We start from the raw sequence: 23,269 nt of genomic DNA, 5'->3' as shown, positions 1-23,269 counted from the left end.
AACTGCACTTTGGCAAAGCTTCCCATGTCACCAAGGTTCCTTGCTCAATCTTTACATCACCGGGGACATTTTATCCAAAATAAACAAAAAGAAGGGTAAAAGCCCAAGGAAAAACAACAAAGCCCCAAGAACTGCAACAAATGTCAGCGCCCTCATAGGCCAGCCACTGCTGCTGCTGCCGGCGTCCACGCAGCTCCGCGGCCCTTTGTGGGGAAGGCCGCCCACGGACAGCTTGCCACCCCAGCCGCCAATAGGAGCAGCCAAAAGGCCCCACACCTCGGGGACACCGGTGGCGTGGACGCCCGGTGTGAACGTAGCTGCCGCTGCCGGAGCCCTAACTGCCCACCTCCCAGGACCCCAGCCCCACCGCCTTACCATGCCAACTGAAGGAAGCTGCCCCCGCCCCTACTGCCCCCCACGCGGACCCCAGCCCCGCCGACTTACCTCGCAGCAGGAAAGCAGCTGTGCCGCCACCGCCCTGGCTGAAGCCCACGCGGACACCATCCCCGCTGCCCTACTTCCTGGCGAGAACGAAGCTGCCGCTGCCGCTACAACAGCCCTAGCTGTCCCCATAGCCGACCTCAGCCCCGCCACCTTACCCCGGCAGGAAGGAGGCCGCGGCAGGAACGAGGCCGTGGCAGGAACGAGGCCGCCAACTCCATTCCGAACCCGCGCCCCCGCTGCCTTACCTGTGGCAAGAACAAAGCTGCCGCTGCCACCAAGGCTGACACCCACAGGAGCCCAGATACGCTGCCTTACCTGGAGGAAGAATGAAGCTGCCGCTGCCCAGACCCCAGCCTCCTGCCTTACCTTGCTGCCTGAAGGAAGCCACCGCCGCCCCCCTCTACTGCCCGCATGTGCACTTGAGGCCCCGCTTACATTGCGGTGGGAAGGAAGCTGCCGCTGCCACGCCCCGGTTGCCCCCCACTCAGACCCCAGCCCCTACGCCTTACCTCGCGGGGCCAGAATGAAGCTGCAGCCGCCGCCCTGGCTGACGCCCACGGGACCCAAGCCCCGCCAACTTACCTCACTGTGGGAAGGAAGATTCCGCTGCCACAGCCCTGGCTGTGACCACCAAGCGGACTCCAGGCTCCTCCCTCCCCTTACCTCGGAGCCAGAAGGAAACTGCCGCTGCCTGGCGCGCTGCCAGCGGGAACGAGGCGGCGGCGGGAACGAGGCGGCGGCGGGAACCAGGCCGCCACCCCGCCGGCGGCGGCGGGAACCAGGCCGCCACCCCGGCGGCGGCGGCGGCGGGAACCAGGCCGCCACCCCGGCGGCGGCGGCGGCGGCGGGAACCAGGCCGCCACCCTGACGGCGGCGGCGGCGGCGGCGGGAACCAGGCCGCCACCCCGGAGGCCGCGGCGGGAACGAGGCCGCGGCGGGAACGAGGCCGCAACAAGACTGATCATCCCCTAGCAAAATCAATCAAAAGAAAGAAGATCCAAATTAATAAAATTAGAGATAAAGAAGGAGAAATCACAGAGACATCACAGAAATCTTGAGGAACATTAGAAACTATTCTCCAATAAACTGGGTAGCCTGGAAGAATTGGCTATATATAGATATATACAACCTGCCAAAACTGAATCAAGAAGACAGAAATCCCAAAAGACCAATAAGTAGCAATGAGAGAGAAATAGTAGTAAAAGACTTCCAAAAAGAAAGGTCCAAGACCAGATGGATTCTTAGCTGAATTCTACAAAAATTTTAAAGAAAAACGAATGCCAATGAACCTCAAATAATTACATGAGGGAGAAAGGGATGGAACACTTAAATTCATTCCATCAAGCTAGTTTCACACTCATACTAAAACCAGATAAGGACACATCAAGGAAAGAAAACTACATATGAATATCACTGATAACTTAGATGCAAAAATCCTTAATAAAATATTAGCAAACAATTTTCAACGACAAAGTAAGAAGACTGTACATCATAACCAAGCTGGTTTTATCCCAGAGATGCAACTATGACCTTTATTTTGCTTATTTATTTACTTTATGTGGTGCTGAGGATCACACTCAGTGCCTCATGTGTGCAAGGCAAGCACTCTTCCACTGAGCCATAATACCAGCCCCCTGCATTCTCTTCTTATAGTTCTTAATTTTACATTGAAATTCATAATTTGAACTTGTCAAACATAAGCATTTTTATTTATCTGGAGTACCTTTGGATCTTTATCAACTTTATTTTGATTCTCATTCTTGTCTTTTTGTCCTTGATTATAAAGTATTTGAAAAAGTAAGTAATTTGGGACCTGTAATATTGTTATCTTAGCTGGGCTTCTAGAAACTGTGCTTCTAGAAGTTGAAACCCCAAAACTGCAAAAGCACACTGCTCAGCCATCTGCTTTCTCTTTTGGAACTGGTAAAATAACCCAGGGGAAAACTTTTCCAAAATTAGCCTTGCTTCTCTGGATTTCTGTATTCTTGTGTACCTTGACTTAGTAATTGTTTACTCTTGTCATATGGTCTTAATATTCCCAAGGAATTTTATTTCTTTTCCTGGATAGTTGGTTCAAATTATTTGGTCTATTCTGGAAATGAAAGTCTTCATCATACAACCTCTTAAAAAGTAGTCATTACTACAGTGTTCCCCAGCCCTACTAACAAAATATTCCCAAGAGGCAGCATGGGAATAGTGAAAACACTGCAGGCTTGCTCACTTTAGCCTGTGTTTTGGGTCCTGACCCCACATTTACCAACTGTTATCTTTCTCTACCCATTTCTGGGATCCTCAGTGGCCTTTACTTTTGTATATATCATCAATCTCCTAAAGTGACTAAGACTATGAATTAAAATGTTAAGTACCTATTCATACCAGCACATGGAACAAGTGCTTAAATATGAACTACCCACTATTCTCTTCTCTTACTCCTACTTCTAGACTACACCATAATATTTATATTGTTCAAAGTTTGAACTTCTACCTCCTTTGTATTTCCTTCAGGTGATTCTAGTCACAAGAATTTGAATTGGGGCATGACCAAGCAACTGTATTACAAAACCTGTATAGATTTATTCATCCAAACCCAGGGAACTGGCCACCTATCTACTGCAAGGTAATTTCCAGTTAATAGTTCTTAAGGTATCCATTTAGATACCGGATCATCCACAGAAAGCACCTAGAAAAAGAATTCTTGTCTGTGTATTAACTGTGTGTGTGAGATTAATTCTGAGTAGTTTCAGAGTGATTAATATATAATTCCTTTTCTTTTAAATTTCACTGATTTGGGAGAGATTTTGAAGACTATAAAGCTGAATATATTTTCACTTGGATAGATAACATATTTTCTGAGCTTTTCCTTTTGAAATATCTGCAGTGTCTTTTTAACCTGAAGAATGGATGCTGTATTCTGAACATCTATTATTCCACACAAGATTATCTTTTACAGAAAGTCTAATGTAGCATCCCCCCTTTTTTGTAATGCTGAGAGAAAACTATATTATTTATTTTATCTGAATTCTTCTAGGCTAGGAGTCAGAGAAATTGGGTTTTAACTTTTGTACTTATTAATCATGAGCAGATTATATAATATTTTCCTTCTTAATAGTTTTATGCGTTTGCGTATCTTAAATCTCACTTTGTTAGCATTGCTAGGTAAATGTAACTGGTGAGTAGTAACAATAGTTTTTTTTTTCTAATGTATATCACTTGTTTTTAATAGTTATCATTTAGTTATCAAATTTTTCAGTCTTTATTCCCTATATCTCCCCCCACCCATTTGAGAGGACAGCATTAATTAATTAAAAGCAACTTAAGGTAGGCATACAATACAAATAATTTCTTCCCCTTGTCCAGTCTGATGATAGAGCCAGAGTCAATTGGTGTTTGAAACGAATGGCACGAGCATTAGGTAAGTAAAACTGTGGGTCACTGCAGAAGTGTGTTATAGTACCTGTTTCCATTTTGATACACACCTTCACTAATTGTTTTTTTCTTTACATATGGAAGAATTCATGCAAGATCTAGAACTTCTCGCTGTAGAGGATCTTGTAGTAGGGATCTACCAGCAAAAAATCCTCAAGGAGCCCTCAAAGACCTGGGTTTGAAGCCTCCTAGATGTGGCCATGTGGGATTATTCTAGCAACACAAGGTATTAATAGTGATTTTGATAAGGAAGTTACTTTGGCTTTTTTACTGAATTATATTTTCTTAGAATTGGTATTTTTTTCTGAGAACATATGGTAGGGCTAGTTGTTTTTGCCTTTTTGAGCAATTTTTTCTATGAGACTTTGTATTGTATTTTTTGAACATAAGACTCCATTGATTACAAGATACATTGTTACTTTGTGTACCACTAAAAACAAATGGAACTGCCAAATAAACTGACTGTTCTCTCTTATCACTTAGAGTTTCTGTACAATGAAAAGAATGTTTTTAAATTTATTAGATTTCTTTTTTACTGCATGAAACATTTTTGTGCTTACTGATAAAGGAACATATAAAATGAATACATTGTCTGAAGCATTTTTTTTTATTTTGAAATAAGCTCAGATTCACTGAGAAGTTGCAAGAATAGTAACACATACCATTCTCTGATTTCCTAGTTAACATTTTAGTACATTCTCATTACAGTTTTGTCTCTACACACTTTTCGTAAACCACTTGAGAGTAAGTTGCTGTCATGATTCTTTTCACCTAAATACTTCCATGTGTTTCCTAAGAATAAGAACATTTCTCTTACATTACCATAGTACAGTTACAAAATCAGGATATTGCCAATGACACTGCCTAATGTGAAGACCATATTCATGGTCTCAATGGTTTAGAGAGTGTTAGGTTTGCATAGTGTCTGGAGCAAAAAACCAAAAATCAAGCCAGAGTACAATCCAAGAACACAAATAGTACTTTGTCTCTTTCAAAGCTTCTTTAATCTGTAACAGTTCCTTAGTTTTTTCTTTAACTTTCATGATCTTGACATTTTTTGAGAGTACAATCCAGTTGTTTTATAGAATGTCTCCCAGTTTGAGTTGGTCTGTTTTTCTTCATTGTTAGTTTAAGGTTATGCATTTCAGGCAGGAATACTACAAAAATGGTGCTGTGTCTTCTCAGTGTGCCATTATGTGGCAGTATGATGCCAGTTTGTCTCATTCCTGATGATCATGATAACTTTGTTATTTCTTTAAAATAGTGTCAGTGGGATGGGGATGTGGCTCAAGCGGTAGCGCACTTGCCTGGCATGCATGTGGCCCGGGTTCGATCCTCAGCACCACATACAAACAAAGATGTTGTGTCTGCCAAGAACTGAAAAATAAATATTTTAAAAATAAATAAATAAATAAAAATAAAATAGTGTCAGTCAGAATTCTTTGTTGAAAAGTTACTCTTTTGTACCTTATTAATAAATAGTTTGCCAGGAAATGCTGTGAGATTAGATCACTATTTTGCTGCTCGGATTTTCATATCCATTGATGATTTAGTCTAAATCATTTACTACTATGTGAAATAGTGGTTTTTCTAATTTGATTATTTCTTTTGCATTTTTTAGTTGAAATTCTGTAAGAAAGAGCTTTTCTTTTTCACTCTTTTTTTTAATATATTGACATTAGCATGGACTCATGGATTCATGTTTTATTCAGTGGAATCTAATCTGTTATTACAGTAATTTATTTTTTTTTTTATTTTTTTTTTACAGTAATTTATTTTTATGCTCAAATTGTTCTATATATGGCCAGTGGGAAGTCCTTTAAAGCAGTGGTTTTGTTTTTTGTTTTTGTTTTTGTTTATGGCACTTAGAGTGAGCCACATCCACAACCCCTCCTCACCTTTTTCCTTTTGGAGATGGAGTCTCACTAAATTGCTGAGGCTTGCTTTGAACTTGGAGTCCTCCTGCCTCAGCTTCCCAAGCCACGGGGATTACAGGCATGTGCCATTGTGCCCAGCTTCAAGCAGTGGTTTCTGTGTCCTGACATTGACTCTTCATTCTTCAGGTATTTTTGATTTCTGGCACCTTATTTTCCAGACTCACCTTGTAATTCTGCTCCACCCTGAATTAGCTATGATTCCAGCCATCTGTGGTTCCTTATTCATTAATGATGGCATTGAGGGTTAGGATCTGGGTGCTAGGTGTACTGTTGATTCCTTACTAGAATGTCATTGATTCTAGGTCTTAGTGCAGACAGTCAGGAAATGTGTGTGTGTGTGTGTGTGTTTGTGTGTGTGTGTGTGTGTGTGTGTTTGTGTGTGTGTGTGTGTGTGTGTGTGTTCACACACACCCTCCATGTACATGCGTCTCTTCTCTTTTTTCTCTGTATCTTGCTATGAGTTTGTACTGAATCTAAGTTCCAGTGCAGTACAATAGAGTTGTGTTGTATTTTCTTATTTTTGTACTTCCTTTCTCTTGAAAGTGAGAAACCTGGATCTCATATTTTTACTTCCTTGTTCGATCCTAGAATGCATTGAAAGTAGGTTCAGAGTTAAATGGGGCACTGTTATAAAACAAAAGAAATGGCAATTATGATTTGTTTATAATTGTCAGATAGCATGGAGTCAAAGTAATGTTCAGAAGTTATTTGAGTTATTTTGTTTTCCACTTCAGTATAGTTAAATTATGTGTTTGAAATAAGTTTATTTGCTTGTTTATATTCTGTGTTTTTGTTGATTTAGTTATTGTTTGAAATTGTGAAGTATGACCATTTTTCAAACAAGATATATGCAGATGTGTCGCTTCAGGTGACACATCTTAAAACTGGACTCTCTATAGTGCTGAGTTGTATCCAAGGACAGGGATATCTTGCCATTGGTCAAATCTCCTTTTGTGTCTTTCAGATACAGTTGAAATTTTTCCCACACAGATTGTGTATATCTGGAATTGGCAAATTTTTTTTTGGGGGGGGGAGCAGTTTCTTTTTTTTGTTCCGAATCTGATTTATTATACAGCAGGGAAATAACAGGTTTAGATTATACTACAAAAAAACTGGAACTGCTCATAAACAGCAACTGGGCTTACATGGGGGATGATAGGAGGAATTCTTCACACTACTGTGTAAGGACGAAGACTCCTCATCCTAAACAATCTATTAAAAAATAAACAGGCAAATTTCTTGTAAAACAAAAAACAAATCCACATACTAAATAACATGTTCACAATGACTATAACACATCCCTTAGGGGATAAGCATGTATTTGTAGGAAGCAAACAAAGCTTTCCATAGAGAAACCATTTTCATGAGATGATTAGGTGGACCTGCAATGAAGAAAATACATTTCAAAAGATGCATTCACAATGAACTCATTTTTCACTGAAATACTTAAAAAATAAGACCCTTCTCTATATCAAAGAATTAAAAAAAATACATCATGGATAAAATAAAATTTTAGTAATAGTCTAAGTCCTAATCAAAGATATACATTTGCAAATAATGTAAATTAAAAATAAAAAGCGTGACTGTATAATACTATTTGGAACTACTCAGAATAGGCCAAGCTGAGTTCGTGTTCTGATTTAAGGAATTACTTTGAAATGAGTCTCATTCGCACTACATTTTTTTTCATTTCAACCTTAATCACCAGTGGCTGGACAACTAAAATGGACATAAGAACTATATAAATGTCAAGGAAATATGTAAACCTCATTAATGTTTCCAAAAATTCATTTAGAGATAGAAACAGGTCCAAATAGATGCCTGTCTAAATATACTGCAATTATGTTACAATTATTTTTCCAAATACACAGATATGCTCTGTCTTTTCTCAGCTCATTACTGACTCAAACAATTTGCCCTTCTGGGATCAATTGTTTGCTAATAAATAATTGTTTACAGTCACAAAATGATGTTAGGAGCCTTCAATAGAGCTTAATACATAGCCCTGCTGGTTAGGAAATGCTCTTATGCAGCGAGTCTGGTATTTCAGGCTGGACTTCCTGCGCTGCTGCACATAGCCCACGTTCCGTAAATCCCACACCAACACTCTGCGGCCAGCTGTACCTACAATCAGCCAGTCTCCAGACACTGAGAGGGTATACACCTTTTCAGGCTGAGAGAAGGTCCCAGCATTGGAAGGAGTTCTGGGATCCCACAGTTTAACTGTCTGATCCCAACTTCCAGTAATCATCACATTCACTTCTGGAGAGTATTCAACACATCTGATAGGGGCATCATGGGTTCCAACAAGATTTTCTTGATCAGTGTTAAAATCATGCATTTTCAACTGATGATCTAATCCCCCACTCCAGGCATGCGTTGGATCGTAGAAGGCGCAGTCCAGAATGGCACCGGTGTGCTGGTACTTGAGCCACATGGAGTTGGCCGGCACATCGTAGAGGCACACGGACGTGTCCCAGGACGAGTCCAGCAGGAACTGGGAGGTGTTGGGGCTGAACTTCATGGAGGAGATGCCGTCCTCAGGTGGCTGGTTCAGCTTGAACTTGTTAGAACCGGTTATCTTGAGCTTGCCTGAAGTAGCGTCTCAACAGCTTGCCTTGCCGCAGCCTCGCAGCTTCCCTCGGAGCACTCAGGGGAGCAGTTTCTTGATAACTGTTTTTTGCTATGAAAATGAGTTTGTTTAGGCTTTCTAATTCTAATGGAATGAATTTTGATAAATTGTATTTTTGTAGTAAATTGTGCATTTTATGTAGAATTCCAGGTGTATTTGTTTACAGGTTTGCAAAGAAGATATTCTTTAAAAAATTTTTAAATTTCTCTTGTTTCATTGGTTATCTTACTTCTTGTATATCTGTGCCATCTTGTTTTTACTTAAGCCAGTGTGTGTGGTCTAGATCTGTTTTGTTTTTTTCTCATTTTTAGCTTTTGTTCTCTGTACTCTGTAGTTCTTTTTCTACTTTGGGGGTCAAAATTTAATTCACTCCTCTTGTTTGGTTTTTGTTGTATTTCATCATTGTTTTCAGTGGATCCCATTGATTCTGAAATGCAGTATTTTCATGGGTCATTTTTAACAAGTTCTTTAATTTTCATGACAAAGCTTTTAAATCTCCAGAGAAGCCTTTCTGAGTTTTGTTTCTGTTAGTAAATTATGTTGCTTTTGCATAATGATCAAAGAGTTTTCTGTAACATTAGTAATTTTATGGAGTCACTTGGCCTTAGGTTTGGGGAGTTTGTTTTATTTTGTTTTTGCTTAGTATATAATCAATTTTTGTGGCTTGTTATATGGGTATGTGAGAATATGTGTTATTTTTTCAGGTCACAGCATTACTGTATGTTCATAAGGTCTGCATTGATTATTGTGTTAGTCAGCTTTCTGTTACTGTGAAATACCTGAAATGATCAACTTATAAAGAGTAAAACTTTATTTTGGCTCACAGTTTGGGGGGCTCCAATCCATGAGGGCTTTTGAACCTGTGTTGAGAGTGAATTGTGGTGGGAGTAGTGGGGAAGTGAGAGGGGAAGAAACTTGGCTCACAGTCCTTGGAGGCCACACCCCGAGGAACTTGGTGACCTCCCTCTAGACTCTACCTCACGAGCACCACACTGGACATCAGGACTTCATTTGTACAGAGACCTTTGTGGGCATGTTCCAGATCCAAACTATAGCAGTTATGTTGTTTGGATTTTCTTATTGCTTTACTTTGACTTATCCTATTGCTCTATCTTGTACTGAGAGTGGCATTTTTACAGTCTCACGTAATTACTGTGTTTCTGTGTCTCATTATATCTTTTGTAGTTTTGGCTAGTTGCTATGTTTTTTGGTGCCTGTACATAAAAAGTTTGCTGAACTTTAGTATTAGTGGATTGATGAAAGGCTCACAGGAATAGTAAGAGGAAACTGTTTCCTATGATACTTTAAGCACATTAGTAAGGAAATGCTTTGCATAGGAGGGGCCTGTTACTGAGCTCCATAACATAGTAAGATTCTAATGTATGATATTTTACAAGGGAGTTTGGGTTGCAGTGAACTCTAGTAACTGATTCAAACCTGCTAATATAAATGAAGAGGACTCATTTCAAACACTGCTCTGAGACATATGTTAAGAAGACTGTAGTTGGTAATAAAATTTTGAAAAATGTCTCTTAACTCTAGGACTAAGGGGCAGGTTTATATTGGTGAAATGAATGCAGCTAGACAAAGCAAGTATTTATTATTATCTTTATGTTATTATCTTTATGCTTCCTGTAAGAATTCCTGTTGGGTTAATTCACTGTCTAACCTACTGATGAAAACAGGTGTATCCTTTACTTAACCAACTAATATTTATTGAGCATATCCTTGGTGCCAGACAGTTATGCTACTCACTGTGCTTACAGTGCAAAAAGTAATATGAGCCTGGTACATTGGTGCACACTTGTAATCCCACAGCTCGAGAGTCTGAGACAGGAGGATCATGAGTTCAAACCCAGCCTCAACAAAAAGTGAGGCACTAAGCAACTCAATGAGACCCTGTCTCTAAATAAAATACAAAATAGGGCTAGAGATGTGACTCAGTGGTCGAGTGCCCCCAAGTTCAATCCCTGGCACCCAAAAAAGGAAATTAATGTGATCCCTGCCTTTGTGAAGCTACCAATTAAATGGGAAAAGGACATGGGTTAGTGGTTTTAAAATGGTAATTTTAGCTTATGGTAAGTTCTAAAAAAATCAACAGGATACTCTTAACAGATATTTGGACTGCTTTATAAAATGGTCAAAAAAAGCTGAGAACTGAAGCAGGAGAAAGATGAAATGAGGAGGGGCTCAAGGCCTTGTTATCCATAGGAAGGAATTTTGTCAAATAGTGAAGGGTGGTAGGTTAGGTTTCTTAAAGATGTCAGAGTATTTCATGATTGTATTGGAAGGACACAAATGAAATATGGAGCCTGTGATGGTTAGATAACCAGGCAAGCAGTGACTTGGCTTAGATAGGTGACATCAGAGATGGAGGGGAATAGGTCGATTTCACATTGTTTAAAAGTAGGCCTTCCTGGTGGCCTGGGCACAGGGAGGGAGAATGGAAAGAAAAAATGACAGATGACATAGAGAGGAGCACATTTAATACATTAGGAGACACTGGTGAGGATCAGATGGACCCTGCAGCATGCAGATGAGATCACCTAGACAGAAGGCAGAAAGAGAAGATGATTCAGCATAGCTCTAACCAGTTTTGACATGTTAAAGTGGGCAGAGGCTGAGTTTTTGAGACTGTGGTATCCCTCAGTGTACAGTTGTTGTGATGTTAGGAAAGTTCTCATAGCCATCATCAGTGTTAATTGAGGGGATCCTGAATGCAGTAACTGCAGATTTCTTTAAGTTACTCTTTGAGCCCTCTATTTATTTTCATTCCCTGGATTAGTTCATTTGGGGGAGTAGTAAGTTGCAGTCTGTTCTGGATGTTTTCATGTTGTAGGCTTTCCTTTTAAGTGTGATTGTTCCTGGTTATGTTCATTATTAGAAATGAGACTTCAAAGCCAAGTAAGTATCCATTGTGTTCAGTAGGGATATCAACTGACTAGGCTTGGCTCTAAGGAAATTAGACAAGCAAGCTTGATAATAAATTAGAGGTAGAATCCTAGTTGCCAGAATATAGAGACTTTGCTTTAGGGTTTCAGCAACCACTTTTGCTGCCTGGTTCTCCAAGTTTAGTTTGTTCACCCCTTTGCCTGGAGTTGGAGAGGTCCTCTATTCTTCGTACAGAAGTTCAGCCTCAGTTCTTACCTCTGTTCTGTGGAGAGGGACATGTCCTCTTGAGAGTCCAGTGCCTCTAATAGATAGATCTTCTCCTGTTGCTTTCTCTGTTAGCACTGAAGATATCAGTTACTGTTCTTCATTTTTCATGAATTTGTTAAATGTCTTCATCTCTTCCATGGAGATTTTTCCCCTTTTTTGTTAAATAAATACATGTTATCTTTTTTTTTTTTGGGACTGGTAATTGAACCCAGGAGTGCTCTACCACTGAGCTACATTCCCGCCCTTTTTTATATTTATATATTGTTTATGTATCTATTTATCTTATTTATTTTTTACCTTATTTAGATTGGTAGGTATTGGGGATTAAACCCGGGGATGCTCTACCACTTATAAACATTCCCAGTTCTTTTTATTTTTAGACATGGTCTCCATGAGTTGTCTAAACTGCCCTTGAACTTGTGATCCTCCTGCCTTAACCTCTTAAGTAGCTGGAAGTACAGGCATGTGCCACTGCACCCAGCTTACCGTTTGTATTCATTGTCATTTTCAGAGGGTCTCAGAAACAATAGGAAACAATTTTGTACATGTATTTAATTCACAACCTTAAACTAGAAGCCCCAGCAATAGTAGTATTCAGAGAAGTAGTTTATGTTTTGATATTGTTTTCTTTAGTCCAGTTTAGTGACTTTAGTCTGGTTTTTATATTTAACAAAAATTTGAGTAGTTCTTGTGTACATATGCATTAAACTAAATTCTGAGGGAAGTGTGGAGAAGTGACATGACCATCCCTCTGCTTTTTGCCTCATAGGAGCAGTAGGTATGTGAAGACAACATTCTGATGCCCCATTTTCTGGTGATGAGAGAGGTTCAAAAGGTGATGATAGAAATGAGAGAGAAATCACTTTATATGAGTTTAAAAACTCTGAAATGCTATATGGAATTAATGTTTGATTTGGTTCCTCTGGAAAGATGGGTAAAATTTTTATGAGCAGAGATTTCAGTTAAAAGGAAGATTTTTACATGAGGTTCAGAAATTACCTGAACAGTGACTTCAGAGTGAAGCACAGAGATGGTTGAAGAAAAACCAGTGGGTCCATTTGACTAGAGCATTATGTAGCTATAGCTGGATGGTTCTGAAGGCAGGATTGGCCTTGAAAAGTGGAAGGAATCAACCTTGAAACAGGAGGGCAAGAGAACACCAGGACTGTCAACGTCTCTGGTGGAGGGAAACAGTATGGGGGATTTAGGAGGAAGCTGTGAGCCTACTCAGAAGATGTGAGACACTGTGGCCTGATGTGAGAATTTTGGAGTGGACATTTGTAAAGGAAACATCTGAGAACAGGTTGCAATAGGAGCTAGATTGGAGGCTGCACATCAAGTATTAATAGCTTAACAAAGTACATAGACAATCTGATTTTCAACAGATTTATATAGTGAACTTTATTAGAAGAACACTCATTTTTAGGGAATGGGTATGATTTGGAAGTAGGAAAGATGGGTAAAATTTTTATTTCAGTTACAACTGGATATCTTTTTAATTAATTTATTCTTTATGTGGTGCTAAGGATTGAACCCAGGGCCTCGCCCATGCTAGGTGAGCAGTCTACCACTGAGCCATAACTCCAGCCCCAACAATGCTATTTTTAGTAGCTGATATTATCTGATCAATATCTAATATTAAAAGATCAATTACAAAATAAAGAATGTACCAGCAGATAATACTTTTTCAATTTTCATTTTTCTGTTTATTATCAGATATTTCATTTTTCTGTTTATAAACGATTTATATCAGATACTTCATTTTTAAGTTCAAATTTTATAGCAAAATTATACCAGAGTTTCCATACAAATACAAATATATTTACCTAACATAAAAAGTCTTTCTGTCCTTCTCTCTCCCCTCTCTCTCTCTCTATACACACACACACACACACACACACACACACACACACACACACACAGTCATACACGTTTATGCACACAAACATACACACACAGAGAGAAATATTCAGAAAATTCTGCTTTAGCTGGAAAACATTATTAATAAGAAATAAAGGTTTTTGTATAAGATGTATTGAATAATATAATTTGTGGTAGGAAACAAAGGGAAAAATGCCAAGATATGATAATTTAAAAATTTGATGCTCAATGGTGAACATAGATTATTATTATATGTTTAATAGAATTGTTTTATTTCTCTTCATTTTGTTATCACCTTTGTAGAATATTTTTGTTTATGTGGTTCATAAATACATAACTTAAGAAAATGTGTTGATGAAATAAAAATAGATTATGCATGTCAAAATATTTTTACATATTAAATGTAAATCTTGAGGAGTCTATGATGCAAGTTAAGCAGAATACCTCAATAAATTAATACATTATTTCTACTAGAAATCCTTACAATGCCAGCAAAAAAGAAAAGATTAACAAAAAGAATTTTATTTAAATAATGCAGCAATAGTGATGTGTGACTTTTCTTAACTTTAGCACCAAATAAAAGCCAAATATTTTTAGACCTTACATGGATATATATACTGCCTAGATAATAATGTATGTGCTCATTTTCTTGCTGACTAGGTTGATTATTTGTCTTAAGTGCGAGAAAAATAGACATTTTAATTATTAGTAAATCTTAATTTATATCATCATTATTGATATTATTTTTGAATAATCTCAAATTATTCTTTATTCATGACTCATGTGGCCATTTTATTTATTCTTGCATCTCAATACATAAATTCAATGGTATCTATGAAATTCTCCATTTTTATAATGTAGTCTGTGGCTGGGGATATAGCTCAGTTGGTAGGGTGCTTTCCTCACATGCACAAGGCCCTAGATTCCATCCCTTGGGATATAAAGGTAAAATTAAGGTACTATTAACAAATATGGTAAAGTAAAAATGACAAATCAATTTTATAATAACACAGTAAACACTTAAAATTAAGTATACTGGAATAAACTATGTAAATTATTGAGAAAGTCAAAGATATTGTTGCAAAAAAATCTAGTAAAGTTCCAGACAGAAACTGTCATTGTGTGTTTGAGAAACAGTTGTAAAAACTTTTTATTTACATGACAGTATTGAGGACAGTGAGATAACGGTTTGGATAGGTAGATATTTTCATACTTGGAAAGCCATAATATTAGGGAAATATTGGGATAAATGTGGGAGGCAAGATACAAAAATCATTTTTTAAGAGTGTGATGGTTGGAATGTAGTTAGTTCAGTTATTATAGAAAAAAGTATGGAGAGTCCTCCAAAAACTAAAAATAGAGCTACCACATATCTTGAAATTCCACTATTGGGGGTATACAAAAATGAATGAAATGAGCATGGCAAAGAAACACCTGCACTACCCTACTGATTGCAGCACTGTTCATAATAGCCAGGAAATGAAAACAACAGATGTGCCCATAAACTGACAAATGGATAAAGAAAATGTGATATATACAAAGAAATATTATTTGACCACAAAATTAAAAGAAGTCCTGTCATTCGCAACAACAGAGATAAACATGGAGGACATTAAGTTAAATAAAATAATCCAGGCACAGAAAAACAAATATTACCTGATTCCACTTATATGTGAATTCTACAAGTCAATCTCATAGATGTTGAGAGAATAGTTGTTACTAGAAGCTGGGAAGAGTGTAGAGGGTGGGAGGATGGAGAGAGATTGGTCAACCAGAACACCATTACAGTTAGGATGAATAAGTTCTTGTGTTCTATGGCAGAGGCAGGTGAATACAGCATTGAATAACTAAAACTAGATAGAAAGGAGGATATTTAAAATATATTTACAATAAAAAATCATAAAAATTGAGATAGATATTACCCAGGAATCAAAGTAATTACATTGTACATACTAATATGTACTTATGAGGTGTTAAACAATATAAATCTTTGAGAGAAGAAATATTGCCTGGGACCTCAGAATAAATGAGAAGAAAAGCCAGGCACTGTGTTGCACACCTGTAATGTCCATGAGTTTAGAGACTGAGATAGGAGGATGCCCTCTAGGGAAGAATACAGGTGATTTGGATAAGGCAGAGGGGAGTGAAGGGAGTGGAGTAGGGTAGGAGGGTAGGAAGAATAGTGGAATGAATTAGACATTATTAACCTATATACATATATTATTACATGACCAGTGTGAATCTACATCATATACAACCAAAAAAAAAAATGAGAAGTTATACTCCATTTATGTATGTCAAAATATATTTTATTCTCAATTATAACGCATATGAACAAATAAAACAATCAAGTATGCATCCCTTTTCTCCATTTATACCATCATCATTCTAAACCAAACCACTAAGCTGGGGCTTGGAGGCCCTGGGTTACATCACAGAACTGCTGTGGGAAACCAAAATTTACACATTTAGTTTCCTCATGAGAGCCCTCATTTGCATTTAGAGGTATTCTAAATAGCAAAAACTATGAAATGAACTTATACAAATATAATCAACACTCAGAAAGGTATTCTACATAATTGAAAATCAAAAGTGACAGGATTTCAAAGCATACACACACACACACACACACACACACACACACACACATATATGTTGAGGTGTAGCCACAACCCCAGCCCAGATTCAGGGCTACATATTTTAATGGAAATATGTAAGCTTGGTTGCATCTGCTACACTTAAAAATACTTCTAAGAAATGATACTCCTCATATATTCTCAATCCCACTGTGAAATCCCAAAAGTAAAAAAAGAATTAATTATAATAATGCTGGTTAATGTTAATATTCTTAATTGCCTACTTTGATGCTAACTTGTAAAACCCCTAAGTAAAACCTCGTTATGACAAATGACCTTGTGGTAAAAATAAAAATTAACCCTAACTTTGCTACCAGCTTCTTTTATCAGATGGTGATCATAATAAATTCCCACCTGTAGAACATGAACAGAGGCTCAAACATATCGAATGATGAAGTGAAAAAATAGAAAACCTTTTTTTTACTAAAACTGGTTCTATGAACAAAAATATTGACATGAAATATGTGTGTTATTATACAGACATGTACTTACAAAATGCATGTCACAACAGAGCAAAATGTCACCAGAAGATAAATGCCTTAAAAACCTGACCATTTCAACTACAGTTTATCTCCCATTTTAAGACAAAAACAACTGATAATTAGATTAAAGCCGCTGCTGCCATTCTCAGACTATTCCCTGAAGACCTTAAAAGAGCGTACTACAGGGATACTGCCACATCGATGTTCATAGCAGCACAATTCACAATTGCTAGACTGTGGAACCAACCCAGATGCCCTTCAATAGATGAATGGATAAAAAAAAATGTGGCATTTATACACCATGGAGTATTACGCAGCACTAAAAAATGATAAAATCATGGAATTTTCAGGGAAATGGATGGCACTAGAGCAGATTATGCTTAGTGAAGCTAGCCAATCCCTAAAAAATAAATACCAAATGTCTTCTTTGATAAAATGAGAACAACTAAGAACAGAGCAGGGAGGAAGAGCAGGAAGAAAAGATCAACATTAAACAGATACATTAGGTGGGAGGGAAAGAGAGAGAAATGGGAAATTGCATGGTAATGGAGGGAGACCCTCATTGTTATACAAAATTACACATAAGAGGTTGTGAGGGGAATGGGAAAATAAACAAGGAGAGAAATGAATTACAGTAGATGGGGTAGAGAGAGAAGATGGGAGGGGAGGGGAGGGGGGATAGTAGAGGATAGGAAAGGTAGCAGAATACAACAGTTACTAATATGGCATTATGTAAAAATGTGGATGTGTAACCGATGTGATTCTGCAATCTGTATTTGGGGTAAAATTGGGAGTTCATAACCAACTTGAATCTAATGTATGAAATATGATATGTCAAGAGCTCTGTAATGTTTTGAACAACCAATTAAAAAAAACTGATAATTAAATTTCCATGAAGCTTGAGTAACACACACTGGACAAAATACACATCAAAATATTTCAGAATGAATATACCCTTTGCACAGCAAAAAGGGAAATGCCAATGGATGAGTAATTGTACTCACTGTACTGCCTGGGGGTCCGGCCGGCCCTGCCCCCAGCTGTACCGAGATAGATGCCTGCTGACAGCTGGGGCTATTTTGGGCCTGTTGGCTCAGTGGAGGGGACAGCCAGTGGGGCACTGACACTTGATTCTGGGAAAGAATTTCCCCTGGAGTGGGGGCGGTGAGTAGGCCCAGGGTCTAAGGTGAGGCACAGGCTCAGGAGCTGCCCTTGGAAATACATTCTGAAAGGACACAGAGGTCACAGGTCACTGGATCTGTTTCAGTGGAGGCAGAGGGCCTGCAAGCGGGGTTCCTGGGAATGGGATGAGGTACTCTGCAGGGTCCCTGAGCCACCTCCCACTCTAGGTTCACCTGGAAATACAGGCCCAACCCTGCAAGGAGCAGAGAATAGCAAAGTTCTGTGCGAGTTCGCTCAGAGGGGTTCCCTGGGATGGGGTGGGGTGAGGAGCATGGGTGGGCTGGGGCCAGCTTCAGGAGCTCCTGGGGATAGCCCAGGTGGGAGAGGGATCCAAGAGTCCTGCAGGCTGGAGAAGCCCTCTGCAGGCTGAGGAACCCAGTGTGGTCCATAGACATCAGAGAGGAAAAAGTCTGACCTCAGTTTCCCCTGCTGAGAAGCTTCTGCTGTGTTTATGAGGAAGCACATTCCTAAGACCCCAGTTCAAACCAGGCAGGAGGAAGGTGCTTCAGCATGTGTCCCTGGGTGGGTTTCTTGGGGCCTCAGTTTCCTCCTCTGTTGAATGGGTGCCTGGGAAGGTGAGCAGCTGCCCTTTCCTGGAGCATATTCATGCAACAGCCTCTCTCTGGCCTTAGTCCTGCTGACCAGTGGGGATGTCTACCTGCAGGGTGGCTGAGGTCCCCTGAAGCTGATATATTTGGATGAACCCCTGGGCCCCATGGTCTTTACTGGGGTAAATCACCACTCGAAACATACTGGTGGCTGGAATGTAGGTCTTGAGCAGACTGCAGGGCAAGACACTGTCCCCCAGAAGCCTAAAAACACTTTGGGGTGTCCACCACTCTTGCTAGGCCAGAGTCAACCTGTGTACCTGCTGAGGGCTGTGGCCAGGTCCCCTTAAACCTGTGCAGTGACTGGCTGCCTGCATAAGCTTGTTGAAGCTTCTCTGGCTTGGCAGCTCAGGCTCTGGGTGTGATGGGGGGTTGGGAACCCACAGATTGACCATATAATTTCAGGAAGCACTGTTAAGACCTAGGTGCTTAGGGTTTTTGGATGTTGATGCCAAAGTAGTACTTTCATATAAAGGTGCCTCAGCAGCTTCTACACTGGGATCCTGATTTGTGCTGCCTGGTGACCCCCGACTCCTACCCAAATCCTGCCGAGGCCCAGAGAGATGGGGCCTGGCTGTGGTGGTGGAGAAACAGAGGTGCTGACTGCACAGTGAGTCAGCAGACAGCAACTGCAGCCCAGCCCTGTTCCAGGCTCAGCCTCCTGTAAGGGAATTAGGGGAGATTAGGTACTTGAATCAGAGCACTGGGAGCTGGAGGGTTGCAGGGAACATGGATCCAACTACTACATCCTGGGCAGCAGAGACAAGAAACTGGGGGCTCTGCAGGGTACATGGTGACGACCTCTGTGTAGTGGGGTGCTTGTGTCTGCCCAGGTGGAAAGCGTCAGTGCTTCCTCCTGTCATTCTTAGGCAAGACCCTGTGCAGGCAGGAAGTCTCCTTTCTTGTACTGGGTGCTGGCTGGGGCTCAGCCTCAGGCTGACTGAGGCTTCTGACCCCTTCCCAGCCCAGAGCTGGCAGAGCTATGACAGATCTGTGGAGTGACCAGGCCACTTAGCCCCAGACTAGCTCGAGACCCCAGGCTGTTCCAGGGGATATTGCTGACCTTGCCAGCCCCAGCTGGCCAGGATCCTTCAGCTGTCCTTTCCAGCCATGTCACTGTCCCACTCTCCCTGTTCCTACTTGGGCCAGAGACTTGTATGAGGAGGGCAGGCAGCAGATGGGCACTGTGAGCCAGGGTGTGGGGTCTGGAGCAGCTGAGTGGGCTTGGAGTGCTTGTTGGCTAAGAGGAGCCTGGCCAGCTGGGGGGTTCCTTTCCTTTTCTTCTGCTGCTGAAGAATGGGGTCAAGGGGATGTGTGGAACCCCACAGAAAAGGTTAGGGATAAAGGATGTGGGCACACCTGGAGGAGGCTCAGAGCAAAGCTGGTTGTGTAGATAACTGCCACCTGTGGTACACAATGGCATCCACAGTGGGAGCAGACAGAAAACTGGTGCCCACTGGGGGACTCTAAGGCCCAGCCTGCCTGGCCTCCCCCTCCTACTGCCAGGGAAACAGCCAAATTGGAGTTTTAGACCCTGGTAGCAGCAGTGTGTGGCAGGGGATGGCACTCACGGGCAGCGTGGCCCAGGTGCACTGGGTAGGTCTGTGGGGAGAGCTATCAGAAGGCAGAAGGCCAAGTGCCAAGTTGCTGGAGAAGCAGGGCTGCCTGGCTGCTGGAGGAACCTTAACTGGGGAGACTGGAGCTGAAGGGGGAGGAAGAGGAGATGCTTTTACAGTTAAAGAGCTCTGCACTGCTGGGCCATGGTGCCATCTGGCCAGGCTTGGTGGGTGGGGTAATGTACAGGACAAGAAGAGACCCCTGGGGAGGAAGCACCCCGCCTTAAACTGGGTTCTGCAGGTGGCACTGAGGAAGGGAGGGGTGTAGGTGGGGCATGGCGAGGGGCTCATCCCAACACCACTGGGACAGTCTTTCCACTCCTTCACAGGTCCCCAACATTGCCACCACCATGGATCACTCCTTCAGCGGTGCACCGCGCTTCCTGACCCGGCCCAAGGCTTTGGTGGTGTCTGTGGGCAAGGACGCCACACTGAGCTGCCAGATCGTGGGCAACCCCACGCCACACGTAAGCTGGGAGAAGGACCCGCAGCGGGTGGAGGCAGGCGCACGCTTCCGTCTGGCCCAGGACGGCGACATATACCGCCTCACTATCCTGGACCTAGCGCTTGGCGATAGAGGGCAGTATGTGTGCCGCGCGCGCAACGCGATTGGCGAAGCCTTTGCGGCCGTGGGCCTGCAAGTGGACGCTGAGGCCGCGTGTGCTGAGCAGGCACCACACTTTCTGCTACGGCCTACGTCCATCCGCGTGCGCGAGGGCGCTGAGGCCACATTTAGTTGCTTCGAGCCGCAGCTCGCCACGACCGGCTGTGAGCTGGTCCAAGGACAGGCAGCGCCTGGGTGCACCAGACGCCCCCCGTGTACACGTGGAGGAGCAAGGCGAGGCGAGCAAGCTGCGCATCCGGGCGGCGCGACCGCAGGACGGTGGCACCTACGAGGTGCGGGCAGAGAACCCGCTGGGTGCAGCCAGTGCTGCTGCCTCGCTGGTGGTAGAATCAGACACGGAAACTGCCAGCCCACCTGGGGCCTCCACGGCAGCGCTCCTGGCTCACCTGCAGCAGCGACGTGAAGCCATGCGCGCAGAGGGCGTCCCGCCTCACCACCTGGCGCGGCACCCACATCTGCACGGTGACAGAGGGCAAACACGCGCGTCTCAGCTGCTACGTGACGGGTGAGCCCAAGCCTGAGATCGTGTGGAAGAAGGATGGGCAGCTGGTGACAGAGGGACGGCGACACGTGGTGTATGAGGAAGCGCAAGAGAACTTCGTGTTGAAGATTCTGTTCTGCAAGCAGTCGGACCGCGGCCTCTACACTTGCACGGCGTCCAACCTCGTGGGCCAGACCTACAGCTCCGTGTTGGTGGTGGTGCGAGGTGAGGACCATGGTGCCAGGTGGCGGTCCCAGCGAGAAGCTGCCTGCGCGCAGGCAAGGGTCCTCCCCGGTCCCTGTGCCCACCTCCTTTGGCCCTAGCCGCCGCTGCCATAGGTAGCCCAATGGCGCAAGTCGGTCGTGGAATATAGACCAGAGTTGGAAGTCTGGGTGGCTCTCGCCTTTCACAGGTTTTGTTTCTGATTTGCATAATGCAGGGGCTAAGATCCTCCGTCTTTGCTGATTGTAGGGACCTGCTTTCCACCACAGCAGTGCAACCCGCCAAGTCCCTGCCCCTCTCCCACCGCACTTATCCCTACCCTGCCAAGACCCCTCCAAACCTCACCATTTCCGGAACTTTAATACTTAGCCCACTGTCTTTCCCTTATCACGTTTTCCTTGCCAAACCCCACTTCCCCACCTTTATCCGACATTGCCTCTTCCCCATTTCTGGTCCCCATCCCCTGGGACCCCCTGCCCCCGGCCATCCTATATCCTACACCCTTTTTACCCCTTCCCACCTCCTCCATCTTCTTCTGTCTCCGAATTCTGCCCCCCCCCCACACTCCTCAACTCCCAGATCCCAACTCCTGCACTCTGGAGCCTCCTGTCCTCCGGTATCCTCCGGCCCCTCTCACCAGCCGGTCTCCACAGAGCCTGCCGTGCCCTTCAAGAGGCATCTGCAGGACCTGGAGGTGCGGGAGAAGGAGTCTGTCACGTTCCAGTGCGAGGTGCCGCAGCCCACCACCGAAACTGCGTGGTTCAAGGAGGAGACGCGGCTGTGGGCGAGCGCCAAGTACGGCATCGAGGAGGAGGGCACCGAGCGCAGGCCGACAATGCACAATGTCTCGGCTGACGACGACCCCGTGTACATCTGCGAGACCACGGAGGGCAGCCGCACCGTGGCGGAGCTCGCTGTCCAAGGCAGGCGGTGGAGGGCGGGGAGGGCAGATTGCACCGCAGGTGCGCACAAAAGGGGCGAGGATGGGGCCGGCACGGGATAGAGCGGATGGGGGTGGGGTGGGGGGAACCACCTGATGGGACAGAGCCGGACTGGAGTGAAGGGGTGGGAAAGTTGGGGACTTGGGGAGGGGGTGGGAGGATTGGCCTGGCGGGGGTGGGCAGGGGCAAGTCAGGGGCAGGATGGGGAAATTTGATGGCGAGCCAGTATGCTGGCCGCCGGTAGAGCTAGGGGCAAGGCTGACTAGCCTGGGCTCTTCCCATCCCAGGGAACCTGACGCGGAACCTGCCCCGGAAGACAGTGGTGCGCGAGGGGGACACTATATCTTCTTTTACTTAATTAACACATAGAATAGATAATATTGGAAATTCTAGTCCAAAGCACAGCTTGATAAATGTTGATGGGGTATTTTATATAAAACTCTGATTCTATATAATTGAAGATAACACTGGCTTTTCTAATAGATAAATCCTCATATACAGTGAGTCAGCACAATAGAAATTTATCTCTTGCTCATGTTACTGTTTCATGATGATTTTTATCAGTTAAACATCTTCCTCGAAATCATTTAAGGACAAAACCTCATTCTGTCCCATGATTTTCCTTTTCCCTTGGGCTATCCACACAGCTGTTTCCATTCAGTGGCGGGGGGGGGGGGGGGGATGAAAAAGGGATTAAATTTGGGAGAATTTTATGGCATCCTGGAAGTGCAGCAGTCCTTACACACACATTCCACTGACTCAAACTCAATCAGCTGGCAACATTAATTGCAAGGGAGTAAAAAAAAAAGGATGTGGTGAGCATCTATCCAGTATTTGCCCAAACTTCTATACCTGAAATGGAAAAATGTTTTCAAACAGTCTGATTTTGTTCCATACTACATAAGTGTACCTGGGAATAAATCACTAACATTGCTGGGATTATGTACAAGATTTAAATATGGAATGTGAAACTTAAAGTATTGATAAGAGATATATA

The 23,269-nt window shown here is 42.7% G+C and overlaps 2 pseudogenes; one reads left to right on the top strand and one right to left on the bottom strand.

The window, feature by feature from the left end:
* Positions 1-7,779: 7,779 nt before the first annotated feature.
* LOC113183352 (mitotic checkpoint protein BUB3 pseudogene) lies at positions 7,780-12,097 on the bottom strand (annotated as a pseudogene).
* Positions 12,098-22,473: 10,376 nt separating this feature from the next.
* LOC144252089 (growth factor receptor-bound protein 14-like) overlaps positions 22,474-23,269 on the top strand; it is a 29,216-nt pseudogene continuing 28,420 nt past the window's right edge.

The sequence above is a fragment of the Urocitellus parryii genome, unplaced genomic scaffold, assembly GCF_045843805.1.
Source record: "Urocitellus parryii isolate mUroPar1 unplaced genomic scaffold, mUroPar1.hap1 Scaffold_37, whole genome shotgun sequence".
In the NCBI taxonomy this organism is placed as follows: domain Eukaryota; kingdom Metazoa; phylum Chordata; class Mammalia; order Rodentia; family Sciuridae; genus Urocitellus; species Urocitellus parryii.
The sequence above is the reverse complement of the archived record's forward strand: the minus strand, read 5'-3'. Positions and strand labels throughout refer to the sequence as shown.